Below are 14,893 nucleotides of genomic sequence, written 5' to 3'. Positions count from 1 at the left end.
ACCTTTTTTTTTTTTTTTTTTTTTTTTTCCTTGATTAAATGAACTTAGTTCTTGCAAGATCTGAAAAGTGGCTTTTGGAGAGTTCTGTCTGAAAGCTTGCAAGTTTCCCCCTTTCTTCTGAAGAGAAATTTAAGCTCAGGAAGTTAAAGGATCTCCAAAGTGACATTTTCTGAAGCAAACCCTGACATTAGGAGCTTGTCACTGCATCTCTGTGCTCAGCTGCATCTCCTGACTGACAAAGCCATCTCCTGACTGACAAAGCTGTCTCTGGCTAACAGCAACTGTTATAACCCCTGACTGGCACGTATATAATGTTTGTGTTTAACAAGATGATAGAAATGCCACCTTGGTAAAAACTGCTTATGGTTACAGCTGAACAATTCACATCATGCAAGATTTATAATATTAAGGTTATGCAATCATCTAATCGGAGAGACAAGCCTTGAGTAATAATATGAAATGCATCTACTTCAATCTGCAACAGTAGATTCATTGCTGTTTTCTTATTAGCTCATGCTAGCATTAGGGCTGCATTATCCATTTCACCATAGTCTAATTCAGCATTTCCATTTGAAAACATATGCACAATAAGTGATCTATGCCAAACAATGAAATGGAGACAAAGCCATTCGAGTGACTTCACGGCTATAAAAATATACATAAGCTGGATGTCTTTCACCAGCTCTCAATACTTTACACTACATTTCTGTGCATGAGAAGTTTTGCCTGAAATAAAGAAAGAAAAAAAAAAAAGACAGAAATTGTCCTTTTTCTTCCCTAGAGAAAAATACTTTGGGGGGGGTGAATCAGTGCAGGAATCATAGAATCATAGAATGCATTGATCCAGCCCCTGAATTTCTCATCCTGCAGATGGGAAATCAGATCATCTCATTAGGCTGGCACCAGCTCTTGGGGAAGGGGTAGGTTAACTTAGGATAATGGAGAATGACATGAAACTTAAATCTTCCAGCCCAGAAAAAACTGCTAATATTTAAACTGAAAGGGAATCTCTGTTGTTTCTTAGAAGTTAAAGATTTCAGATATTTAATAAACATCAGACGCTTTAATCCAACGAAGAACAGCAGCAATTATAAGTATAGCAAAATATATAGACAGCCAGGTCAATTTTTGCACAGAGAAGTCACAGTATACTTTGGGTTAAAAAGATGCTGTTTCAGGGGCTGACAAGTTCAGGCATCGTGTTTCAAAGGCACACACTATAAAAGTTGACAAGTGTTTATAATGCAATAATCAAACTAATTGACTGAGATCTCTGATTAAAATGAGACTTTTCATGCAAAGCTCAGATGGAGATCCCCTCTGAGCTGCAAGCAGTGGGCTGAGTTCATTTCCCCCCACCCCACCCCCCCCCCCTGTACAGGCTTTGATGCTACAAGACACCAGAGTCTTGGGCCACCAGGCAGTTTTGGGCAGCTTGGGAACCTTACTAACCCAAACCCTTCAGGTAATGAGTTGTTTGAATCCCTGTAGATGCAGGTGGATACATCAGACTTTTGCTACAATCACAGTTCTCAGGGAGAAAAAAAAAAAAAAAGGCATTTCAAAGGTAAACAGAAGACATTTATGTGCTGGAGTCTGATTTATTATCCACACTATATATAGCTGTCATTAAATGAACAGGCTAACATGCAACTATTCATCACAGGGGGAAATGAACAGGCTCTTCTCTGCTTGCCTGGAATTGTTCATATTTCTGGAAACTAAAAGCAGTGTCTAGGAAAAGAAAGAATGCTTAAAATGCCGTGAGATATTTGATTTATTCTTTTGAGGCATTACCTCTCTATGTTCTGTGTGCCTGAGAGTATTACTTGAGTCAATCGATCTTCGAAACTGTTTCTAGCAATCCCCATTTCCCCCCCAAACTCCCTGCTAAGGACTTTAATCTGCCTCCTTTTGTTGGCATTGTCATTAAAATAGACTCGAATCGGTCCCTAATTTTTGTTTCACTTTGAAGGTGCGTTTTGATCCAAAGATCATTCATCTTCCCATCCGTGTTACCAGCGTTTCAGTTATGAGGTGCACTGCAATATCCTTTCGAATTCCAGCCAAAGCAATTCTCAGCTTGCAGTTTAGTTACATGAGAAGCAGAAAAGAAGTGATGCTGCCCGAGAAAATCAGCCCTCTGAGAGCTGGTTCAGGGAGATGAATAGAAATCTTCCCATTTTTCTTAGCAACAATTAATTGCTGAAGAAAACCGGGGGTAGTTTTAATTTATGAATAAACAGAACCATGATCTCTTTGTGGATACAAAGATACATAATCTAATGAAACAGAAGAACTTCAGTGCAACCTAAAAATTGCAAGGAAAATGATTTGCAAGAGACAATTGGATTTAATTAAACTGTATCTCTATCTTTCACAACAAGCTCCTGTGCCAGCTACATGTTTTTCCTCACCAAAGTAGGGAATGCTTTTAGTTGAAATTGAACAAAACCTTTTGGCTTTCAGGAGAAAACCAGGCTGCAAATTTTATTGTGAAAATTCAACATTTCCCAGGGTTTTTTCCTATGTCCCAGCTGCCAGCCCTGGCTGTCAATTCACTTATCATTCAGTTGTGCAGTTTAGAAAATACTTTCTCTTCAGCGAGACTGGGACCTGTGCAATCCTCACCGGCATTTTTGCAGCTGGAAAGTTGCTGGCAGTTTTTGCACAGTTGAGGGGGACAGGAAGAACCCCCATCCCACAACAGTTTGGCAGGATGATGTGCCAGCAGATCCCTCCATGGACCTTGTTCCATTCCAGCTTCTCCATCAGATCCCTGGAGCAGTACCACACAGGGAGCCACATTGATTAATGGCTGGAGTTGATCATCTTAAATGTCCTTTCCAATCTAAATGATTCTGTGATTCTGTGATGTTATGGTGGCAAGCCCTAGCCTTTTTAGGCAAATTTCTCCCCAAGCAGAGTTTTTGGTGTCATCTAGACAGTGAGGGGCTGGGATGCTGGGGTGCATTCAGCTCCAAGCAGTGGTCAGACCCCCTAATGATTAACTCTGATTTTTTGCTGCCAGTTCTTTTCTACGCCCACCTTCAGCTGTTATGGTTTTGGGGATTTTTTTTTTTTGGTCTTTTCCAGCATGAGGATGCCGAGGGGGAGGGAAGGGGGACAAGGAAACCCTCTGCCAAAGACAAAGAGGACACAGGGAAGGCCATTCCTCGGCAGAGGAGATGAAAGGTTGCTGTTGTTTGACAGTAAGGGTGTGTGGGTGTCTCTCATCAAACCTGCTGACACCCAGTGCTGAGCAGCACAAAATACCAGGGCTGGGGGGGGCTCAGCAAAGATAAAAGCAGCCATGGCCCTGAGGGCCCTGCTTTCTGCTCTGCTGCTGTGTCCAATGAATTAAAGGTGAGATACGGGCAGGAATACCTTCCCATGCTGCTACGCTGAGTTTTGCTCTTCCCCTCTGCTTCACTCTGCAGTCACCAGGGGAGGAAAGAAAGGTCTGAGGCACCACTTGGCATCAGCTCTGGCCTCTCCACCCAAACCTCTCCAACCTCCTTCAAAGAGAAATCTCTGCTGTGCTGTCTTTAAAATAGTGAGCATTTTAAATTGCTGTGCAACTCCTTCATTTCACTGGATGACTTAAAACACGGACCTGAACATCTCAGCCTGCAGAGACAGGAATACATTTGTGTGGAGGAAGGTGAAGATTTAATTGCAATAAAGGCCTTTCCTGCAGTTCCTAGGTGCACACACACACACACACACACACATACACCAGAGGTGGCATCGGAGGATTAGACCACACTGGAATTGTTTATAGGCAACATAAATACAAACAAAAACCCAAGGTGTTTTGTACTGGTTTTGTGCAGGGAAGAAAAGGTTGAGGTGTTGACTTACAGACTGTTTTAGGACAAAACTGATGCTATTATGAGTGGCTTTCACCCTCTTCTATTCTATTCTATTCCCTCCTTTCACCCACCCCCACCTAAACACAAAATACTCTGCAATGCAATTAGTCCTGAGTGTGTCTGAAGCTATCACACTTAATAAACAGAGTTGGTAGCTTTTATGAAACACAGTCTTGTCCATGACCTTTTCTTAATTTTGTTGGCTGTAATCTGAAATTCTGCTCTTTTTATTTACACTTGCACTTTAATGAGAGCCAATTGCTTTCCTGTAGCTTCATGGGCACGCAGGGGAAGGCTCACACAGGGTGCTTGGGCACAATGTCTCTGTTAGTCCCAGGAGCTGCTGTTCTGAACTTCTTTCCTGCAAGCCCTCAGTAGATTAATGATGGCAAAGCCACTGTGTGTGTGAATAATATCTCTGCTAACAAATTTGGAGCACAGAGAGGAATTCATGTATTGCAAATGGGTTTGGGACAGTTGCACGTAGCTTTTTTTTTTTTTTTCAGTTTAAGATTTGGGTTACTCTTCTTCATTTAATTCATTTTGTTTCACTGGAGGAGGTGCCATGGAAAGCTCTCAACTCACTGTACAAAAAGGAGCCCTCTTTTTGATTCTTTAAGAGCAGACAAAGCAGAAAACAACCTGACAGAATCAGCATGAACAATAAGCTGTGCTTCCCGGAATTAGGGCTGAAAACCAGGAAGGTTTCATCTGCAGTGAGGGACAGGGGAAGTGGGATTTAGAGAGGTACCATAGAGAGGTTTCTGTCTGCAGTCTTCAAGAGGTGGAAAACTGAATTAAATATCAGCTCCTGACATGCTGGGTTTGGTGGTTAGATCCATCACATCTGGGGAACCTTGGATTCTGCCATTGCTAGCAGGCACATATCCATGCTAAGTGCTAAATCTGAGGGCAGACTGGTCAAGAAGAGCCCCAGTGAGCATCTGAGCACTCTGGTTGTTCCAACCCCCCATCAAATCAGTAGCTATCATGGCCAGGACACAGAACCCCTACAGTAACTGTGTGAGCCTTGCAACATCCCTTGAGCACACTTTACAGATTGGAAGAAGGGGCAGAGAAAGGTCAGTGACACCCAGGAAGTGTGTGTCAGTCTTTTAGGTTGCACCTGTATCTTCCACATCTGGGGAAAGCACTTGTTGCTCAGGGAAGCATTTTAGTGCAAAATCAGGATAACTCTGCACGAGAGTTCAAGGAATTCTTTGTGAAGCACCAGGTTAAGCGTCCTGCTCACTTTCCCATTCTCTTGAGTAACAGTGTAGCTCCTGTTTATGCTGCTTTTGGTGACAAAAGCAGCATAAGCTACTGTCACCTTCTGCTCATTCCCCCTGTCTCTTAGATGGACTCTCCTTTCATCTGCCCAGGGTAAAAATCACTCCCTTCCATCCACAAATCCTCACACAGCAGAAGTTGACAAGACTTGCTAAAAGAGACTTCTCTAGCAGAGGTACCATGGCACAGACATTCAGGCTCCTCACCCCGCATCACCCTGGAGCTAGACCTCTCATATCCCCCAAAAATGCACCTGAGGTGGCTTTGGAACTTTCCTGCAGCTGACTGCCTGCAGGCTGCCCTCACCTTGGATTTAGGAGCAGGGGGAGCACGTGGAACCAAGTTCAAGAGTTGGCAGATTCATTTGCATATGCGAGGCCAAAATAAGCAAATAAAAACTGCCACACAAAACGAACCAGAATTGGAATTGGCTAAACACTTCCCCGTGAAATGGATTTTCGAAGTGACTCTTGAACTCTTCAGTGGAAAGACAGATTCATTTTCAATGGAGTTTGATCTTGCTCTTCAGCTTCATTTGTAAGACCAATTAGGGAGCGCTTTGTACAACAATTAGGCACATTAAAACCACTCTGTTCCATTTGATGAATTTTAATAGTAATTGAACAGAAGAAGCCATCAGCTGAAAGATTGTCCAATCAAGTATGCCCACATGCTGAACTGTAATTTCCACTCCACAAATGTGTAATGCCATCCCAAACTACCAAAATGGCCTCTCCCCACCAACAGCCAAGCTTTGTTCTTTGAGGTTTTAAGCACAGAGAGAACGCAGGACCCTGCACAACTCTGTCCTGCAAAGCTCCCTGGAGCTCATCCTTGGATGGGGATCTTCTCAATGCTCATTGGTATCTAAAGGGTGGGGGTCAAGAGGATGGGGCCAGATTCTTTGCAGTGGTGCCCAGTGACAGGACAAGGGGCAGTGGGAACAAAGTGCAACCCAGGAGGTTCCATTTGAAGAAAAACCTTCACTTTGAGGGTGCTGGAGCCCTGGAGCAGGCTCCCTTGAGAGGTTGTGGAGTCTCCTTCCCTGGAGAGATTCCAAGACCACCTCTACATTGTGATCCTGGGCAACCTGCTGTGGGTGACCCTGCTTTAGCAGGGGAGTTGGACTAGATGATTCCCAGCAGTCCCTTCCAATCCCCACTATTCTGTGCTTCTATGAGTCAGAGTCCTGGTGAAGACAAACACCCTTCAAGTGTTCCTTGGCATGTTGGAGGATGCCCTTCAAGAGACATCTTAAGAGACTGTAAGAGTGTATCTGCATTGTGTCATTGTAGCATATGGAGTGCATCACTTGGTCTCTGGACCATACATCTATGTTCAGTTCATCTTCTTCCCTTGCCAAGAAGGAACGTGCAGAATGTTGGGTTGAAGAAATAAAGACTGGAAAGAGATAATCTGAAGACAAGCCTCTCATGGTTATTACAGTATAGATTCTTGGCTAGAAGAGTCACCACAAAGCCTAAAAGCCTACAGCTTACCTCATGAGTCCAAAAGCCACCAAAGTAATGCAGTATGGCAGAGCAAGAGGAGATCAAAGGCATCTCCTGTGTCCTGGGTCTCTGAAGAATGCTAATGCATTCTTTAAATTTTCTCATGAACATTTTCTTGTTATTTTTTTCCTCCTAAACTTGTTCTTTCTGTCTGGGGTACAGTATTGAAGAGTTCTTGAGCAAAGTTGTTTTCTTTGTTAAATTTGCTGGAAATTAGAAGAATAAAAGAACTGTTTTGATGAACTTGCTCTCAATGGGATTTCCAAGTTCACTTGGGAAACAAAAAGACATTACTGTAGTTTAGATCAGTGGGAGATAAATGTCCAACTGTCAGAGCCTTCCTTTGAAGTGGGTTTCCCCTTGCCAGTGGTGGCTGCAACTTCAAGTCAAAAGATGAAGTCTTGGCCTTGCTGAAGTCAATAAGAGTTTTATCACTGACAACTCAGAGGCCAGGATTTCACCCAAGATGTTTGTACAGGCACTAACTTTAGCATCTGTTGAAAGCCACACGAAGTATTTATGTTGAAGAGTGCAACTGTTGTTCTCTTGTATCTCATTCTGAACACAAAAATGACCTCATCTCACTGGGAAATCACCACACTTCTCTGAAAGGAGCATAGCTTCATCTGAGAGATATCTCAGCTGGACCTGCTGGAGAGAATCCAAGGGAGAGCCACAAGGATGATTAGGGGACTTGAGTATCTCCCCTGTGAAGAGAGATTGAGAGCCCTGGGGCTGTTTAGTCTGGAGAAGAGAAGGCTGAGAGGGGATCTGATCAATGTGTATCAATATCTGAGGGGTGGGTGTCAAGGGGAGGGGGCCAGGCTCTTTTCAGTGGTTCACAGTGATAAGAGAAGAAACAATGGGTTCAAAGTAGAACGTAGAAGATTTCACCTCAACATGAGGAGAAACTTCTTTGCAGTGAGGGTGACAGAGCACTGGAGCAGGCTGCCCAGGGGGGTTGTGGAGTCTCCTTCTCTGGAGACTTTCCAACCCCACCTGGATGCATTCCTGTGCAGACTACCCTAAGTGATGCTGCTCTGGCAGGGGCATTGGACCTGATGATCTCTTGAGGTCCCTTCCAACCTCTGATATACTGTGAGACTGTGATCTCACTGTGATCAAGTTGGGAGTAGGAATGTGTGATTTAATAACAATTACTGTAAATTTTCTTCATGAGATATATCTATTGTTTTTAGTTATAATTTTGGTTTGGAACAGGGAAAAAAAAAAAAAGAAGAGTGGAGATTTTCCTATAAATGGAAAGATCTATTTCCTCCTCAATTAAAACTTCAGTCCAGGATTCCTTATAGTTAAAAAGATTTGAAAAATCCTGTCTTTTAAAGCCCTGGCATGCAGCTTCTACTGGAAGTACTGAAGGTTACCTGTGTCTGTACATTGTCAACTCAATTAGTTAATGGGTGCAAAGCTCTACAGAAAAACCAAAACATTACTGAAAAATCTACAGAGAACCTTGGTCTAGTAACAATCATCCTAGATTCTGAAATATGGGCAAACACATATCTGGCATAAATCAAAGTCTTTCCAGGCTGCCTCCCCTCTTTCCTCCCAGATGGAGACAAGATCCAAACAAGAGAGATCTGGGGAGAGGAGAAAGGTGGTAATGGCTAGAGGAGGATCACAGAGTGCCAGTGTGGTGGGGTTTGGAAGGGACCTCTGGAGATCATCTACCCCAACCCCCATGGTAAAGTAGGGTCACCCACAGCAGGATGCCCAGGATCACAATGTCCAGGTAGGTTTGGAATTCTTCCAGAGAAGAAGACTCCGCAACCTCTCAAGGCAGCCTTCTCCAGGGCTCTGACACACTCAAAATGAGGAAGTTTTTCCTTGTGGTTAGGTGGAACCTTCTGTGTTCCAGGTTGTGCCCACTGCCCCTTGTCCTGTCGCTGACTGACAATAGTCAAGCCCCATCCTCTTGCTCCCAACCCTTCAGACATTGCTGAGCATTGATCAGATCCCTTCTCAGGCTGCTCTTCTCCAGGGTAAACAGCCCAAGATCTCTCAGCCTTTCCTCCTCACAGAGATTCTCCACTTCCCTCAGCATCTTTGTAGCCTCTGTTGGACTCTCTCCTGTAGTTCCCTGTCTCTCTTGCACCAGGGAGCCCAGAGCTGGATCCAATACTCCAGGTGTCACCTCATCAGGGCAGAGCAGAGGGGCAGGAGAACCTTTCTTGACCCTCTGGTCACATTCTTAATGCACCCCAGGAGACCACTGGCCTTCTTGGCTACAAGAACATGTTGCTGGTTCATGGGGAACTTGCTCTCTACCATGACTCCCAGGTCCTTCTCCATGGATCTGCTTTCCAGAAGGGTCAGCTCCTAGCTAAATGGGGAGATACTCACAAGAATTCATTTGTAAAACAGCATGCAAATAAAAGACCAGAGAATATTTTCCCCCACTCATCTCTTGGTTCCCTCCCCAGTCTCTTAATTTTTTTTCACTTTATGCATTTTTAGCATTTCAGTCACTGGCTGCCACGTTGGTTTTATTTTCCACTCCCTCACCATCATACACTGCCTGCCTTTTCTCTTTTTTTTTTTTTTTTGACCATGCTCTGTGTTGTAATAATAATAATAAAAAACCGGGCTTGATTTTAATTTGTGTAATGTTTTTGTTTTAAAAAAAGAAACCAAAAACCCAACAGCCTAATTAGGAAACCCGTTAAATGGCTGCAATTCAAATATAATTCTATTAAATTCTCCCTGCAAAGTTAATGTTACAGACTTTTTAACAGATGTTTTAATTAGACATTGTTATTAAAGGGAATACTGTAGAAATTAAAAGCAGGCCCTAAATGTGTTAACAAAGACACTTTTCTTGCATGGCATCGATGGTGGCAGAAACATTAACGAAGGGATTTTGGCAGCAGGTCATGAAAAAAAAAAAAGAGACAGAAAGAAAGAAAAGAAATGTGTTAAGGGGAACAAAATGCACTGGGAGATATGCATTGCTCAGCTACTATGTGCTAGGGCTTCATTTCCCATCCAGCACCACCTCAGGCCATTGCCTCAGCTGGAAAGGAGGTGGGGAAGATGCTTCAACACAGAGCTAATGGTAGCACCATTACCAGCACAAGCAACAATCAGGAAGGGAGATTTGGTTGCAGGACACTTGCAGCTTCAAGGATTTCCAAGGAAACATCAGTGCTATGGGTTTTGTTTCGTGGTTTTTTTTTTTTTTTTTTGAGGTTTCATCTGCTTTCTCCATGTTCTGAGTTGTTTTCTAACTATGACTCATGCAATCAAGCAACAAGGATCATATTTTTGCAAGAAGGGTTTGCTCTGAGCCCTGCTGACTGCACAGACCAGCTGGGAAACGCACGTGCTGCAGGCTGGGAACTGAGAGAATAAAAATACTCCACCACTGTATTTGTGGAGAAGAGGGCTTATGCAAACTGCATTGTATTTTGGGCCCTGAAGAGACGTTTTCTGAGATTTACCATAGTGGCACCAAACTGCAGGTGAAAAAGGTGACAACCTGGTCGTGCTTCCCAACAAATCCTTTTCTGCTGGGGATTGTGAGGTGTGCAAGCCTGGCAGGTCTCCACTTCTGCTGTGCCAGGCCACCAAGAAGTTTGCCCAGGGCCAACAAGAGCAATTCATTACTTGACCTTGATATTCATGGCTGCTGCAAGGCAATATCATGTCCCAGTCTGGCCAACAATTCTCCCTGGGTGCCATTATCTAAGAATCAGAGCCCTTCCAGAGGGTGACTCAGATCAGCAAAGGAGCACAGACAGAAAGCAGACAGCTGCATGCCTTGTGTTGGATGCTGTGAATACTTACATGAGTCCAGAGATGATTGGCTTGGACCACAGGAAAAAGAGAGAGCATATGGTCCTCAGGAGGTTATGCGATTTGATGTCTTTGTTCCAAAGCAGGATCAGCTATGCCTAGAGCACCCTTATTCACGTGCTCCAAACCAGCTCTGTTTTATCACTTCACCTACAGATTATTTCTGATGTATTTCCCTAGTGGAAGCTTGGCTCCTTTTCTTTTAGGAATCTCCCTCTCTACATCTTCACAGTCTTAAAGAGTCAAGGGTGCTGGAGGAGACCGAATACGTGCAAAGTTTTGCAGAGGGACTTTGCTTTTTGTTCTTTCTTGTTTATTCACACAGGAATATAAACAGCATTTCTCTTTAAGAATCCATTTTATCCCAAAGGAGTAGGAAATTGTACATCTCAGGATTCAGTTTCTTGCAAAAGATCAGCTTTGGGCTGCCCAGCACCTGTGAAACGTTAAGAGGGTTAAACCTGGGCTCTTCTAAGCAGTTTGGTGAGGAATACAAGGAGCAACTTATGGGCACTACTGATGTAGAGTTTGAAATGCCATCAAGAGCTTTAGGGCATCATAGCCCTCAAGAGCCCAAGGGGGCTCTTTAAGGATTTTAGAAGATGTTTTTTTCTACCTGAAAAGTTGTATCTAATATTTAAGGGCTTTCCCCTCCTAGCCCCTTCCCCTTGTTTCTAACAGGTGATGCTGGCATTAAACGTGTGGGCTAGCAAATGACAGCCACTCCTATCAGCAGTAGATGTGTTCTTTGGAACACATGGTAGATGAGAGAAGGGAAATCTACTGAAGTATTATGAGTTTAGACAAGAAGAGAGAAAAGCACCAGAGGAGAAATCTCTGAGAAGTGCAGAACAGGTTCATGCTGACCTGATAATCAGCATTAGACAGTGGGACAGGGATGCAAGCAGGTAGATGAGCTGGCAAAGATCCATGAGATAGGACAAGCAATTCCAAGTGATCTAAACCCTCTGAATTCTTCTCTCAGTGAGAGGAACAGCTTCCTTTCAAAACACTATAAGAAAATCTGACAATCACAGCTCTGAAAGTTTTATCCCTGTCATCAAAACCTTTGTTATCACCCACTCTGGTAAGAAGAGTACAAGCCTAGACAGAAAAGATGCCTGGCAAAATCACATTAAAGTGACGTTATCATTGATATCAGTGAAAAATGTCAACTCTTGTTCCTTTTTGTATCCATAGATTTCATTCTTTCAGCCTCATCTATCTATGCAGCACTTAGAGACTTGGTTTAGTGGTGGATTTGGCAGTGTTTGGTTAGCAGCTGAACTCAATGATCTTTTCAAAGCTAAATATTTCTATGATTCTACATCTGAGGACTTCCTCAGAGGTGTTTGGACCTGGCTGGTGATACCTGGCAGTGCCTCCTGTGAGCATCTCTGTGAGCATCTGCACAACTTCAGAGAGTTTTGCATACTCTCACTCTCATGTGTTTTCAAGCTTTGTTTATAATACATTGGGTTTTGTTACCCCTTCCTTTTAGAGGTGTTTAACTTAAAAGCAGTGCAGGAACCAAATTAATGCAGGTATTCAAATTTTAATGACTGCCTGAGCCAAGCAAACTGTGCAGCCATAAGGGTAAAAGAGAGAGGTGCAAAACCCCACCAACAGAGACAACTGGCTAATTAACTGATGTGAAACCAGTGTTGAAAAACAGAACTGAGAAAACAAATGAAAACCTGCACAGCAATTACTTCCAAAAAGGTAACATTTTCCCAATTAAAGCCATCCTAAGAACTTTAGTTAATTACGTAGGTTTTCTCTCCTCTCTCTCTCTCTCTCTTCCCCACTCACTTCCTCTCTCCCTCTCTTTTATTAAAGTCCATCAGGGCTCATGATGTGTGGGAAAAGTGCTAACATTTGCAAATTGCTGGTTTATGATAAATGAATTGTGGAAACTCAGTCCCTTGCTTGGGGCCCGGCTAGATTGCAAAGCACCAGCATCTCCGGCTGCTGCAGCCCTGACCCTGACTTTACACCCATTGATCACAACTGGTGCATAGCCATGACCACCAAATGCATACACTGGAGCTGGGGGACTTGCTTTTCCCATAGTATTTCATCATCGTTCCACACTGCGAGCACCATAGTAACCTTTGGCACGCCGTCCTGTAAGACTAATACCTGCAGGAGATTTCCTCTTGCCCCCAGTAATCACTGCTTCAACTGCTCCATCTTTAAAAAACCCCTTAGTCATTAGCCCCAGCTTGGATTTTCAGCAAATATCCATTGATTGCCACAGCTCTGAGAAGGGAAGAAAGGGCTGAGCAGGTTGGAAAAATCAAGTCCTACATAATTCTAACATCTTTCCAGCTGTAACTTTCGCTGCAGACAGAAATTTACAGCTTCTCTCCTAGATGTTCTCTTCTGGGTGAGTTACTCTAGGTGATCCTGCTCTAGCAGGGAGGTTGGACTAGATGGTCTTCAGAGGTCCCTTTCAACCCTTACCATTCTGTGATTCTATGATGTTAATCCCAGTGGTCTTCAAGGACATAGCAGGAAAGAGAGAAAAGTACATTTAAGGATATCACAGGAATGTCAGGAAGCATGTGCTCCCAGAACTGCTCCTCATTATTTCTGCATGCTTGGAATGCAGGAGTGCTCCAACAACTCAAAGCAAAGTCAGGCTTGGGATTGCAGAAATATACAAAGGACAACCTCTGCCCCATGTGAGGGAGATGTGCAAAGTAAGCCAGAGGTGCAGGAGACTATTGCAGCCAAGCACCGAGCACGTAAGAGGGACTGGTGGCTTCCTTGGCTGGTTCTGGCAACTGATTTGATGCTTGCATGCAGCATTGCAGAGTGAATTTGGTGTTGGTTTTAGGGACTATTTCTGGTTTCAGGGAAAACACAACTGAAAGGAGTGCAGAGCTCTGCAGCTGTATATCAGCTAAGATTCCTGTGCAAGGAAATTGTTTCCATTCACACTTCCGGGTCTGCAGACAGGTCCTGATCCAACTGACCCAGAATGAAAACAAGTCCTCAAAAGTCAAATGTGTCTTTCTGACTGGCACATGGATGTGCTGTTTTCTCTGCAAAGTCTGCCAGATTATGCTGAGCATGTGTAAGAAAGTGTACAGAGATGTGTGTCAGCTTGTACATGCAGGTCAGGCTTAGCATCAGATGTGAAACTCACCATCCATGAAAGAGTCTGGCTAAGAGATGAGAGTGCCCGAAAGAGACACAGAGTAATGAAGTTATGGAGAGCTGGGAAATGTTGGCATTACTTTATTACAGTGCACTGAAGAGAGCTTGTGAGCCAATGCTGCTAGCTCATGGCTGCTGAAGTACCATTGTACTGAAGCCACTGAATTGGGCCCTAAGGTGCAGCATAATTCAAAATAGCTCAGGAGGGAAATATGTACAATCTCTGGCTAAGAAACCTATTCCCTGCTTCATTTCTAGTTTAGACCACACAGCAGCAGGAGTGATGGTGCAGTCTTCAGCTACCCCAATGATAGCCCATGGACCATCCCCAGCCTACTGAAGGAAGCCTCCTGCCCTTTTCCCTGCGCTAAGACTCAGTCAGAGCTCATGCATCTGATTCAAACCCACTGGTGTAGGTGCAGTGAACAAGCTGTGGTGCTGTGGCTGTTCTTTGGGAGGCTGCAAAGGCAGCTTGGTGCAAGCACTGCTGGCAGCAGCCAGTAGTTTGAGCTCACTCTGGGGAGGTAACAGCTTGAACATAGCTTTGACTGCCATGGAAATGGAGCTGTGGAGTCAGATGCATCTACAGAGAGACCATCCCTGGATTTGAATAATGTAAAATAAGTAGACATTGGTTTTGAAATTAAATTTGTGCAAAAACTTAAGGACAAACTTTGCTGTGAGGGTGCTGGAGCACTGGAGTTGGCTGCCCAGAGACGTTGTGGAGTCTCCTTCTCTGGAGAGGTTCCAAGACTGCCTGGACGTTGTGATCCTGGGCATCCTGCTGTGGGTGACCTTTCTTTAGCAAGGGAGTTGTACTAGATGATCTTCAGAGGTCCCTTTCAACCTCCACCATTCTGCGATTCTGTGAAAAGCATCTGGAGAGAGAAAGGTTGGGAGATGGCTGCCAGAACTGGCTGGCATTTCCCAGGCACCTCAGCCATGAATTCGGGGTCAGTTCTCTCTTGTCTTATTAGTGCTGTGGAGCACCGTGTCTGAAGCAAAGGGTTATTGAATTTTCACTAAACCCTTCCTACATGCAAAGGTCTCTTTCTACTTTAATGTTCAAAACAGTCCGAGTCGCAGCCACCGTCTCTAGCCTGTGCCCATATCTTTTCTCATTATAGGCTGAGGGCCAAAACCAATAAGAATTAAATAAATATCCCACTGAGAGCTGTACTTTTGAAAATGGCCTTATTGCAGTGCAGATGTGTGCTATCTAAAACCAGCTTAAAC

Source organism: Indicator indicator, chromosome 24, assembly GCF_027791375.1.
Source record: "Indicator indicator isolate 239-I01 chromosome 24, UM_Iind_1.1, whole genome shotgun sequence".
Taxonomy (NCBI): domain Eukaryota; kingdom Metazoa; phylum Chordata; class Aves; order Piciformes; family Indicatoridae; genus Indicator; species Indicator indicator.
This window is presented reverse-complemented; position numbering follows the sequence as displayed.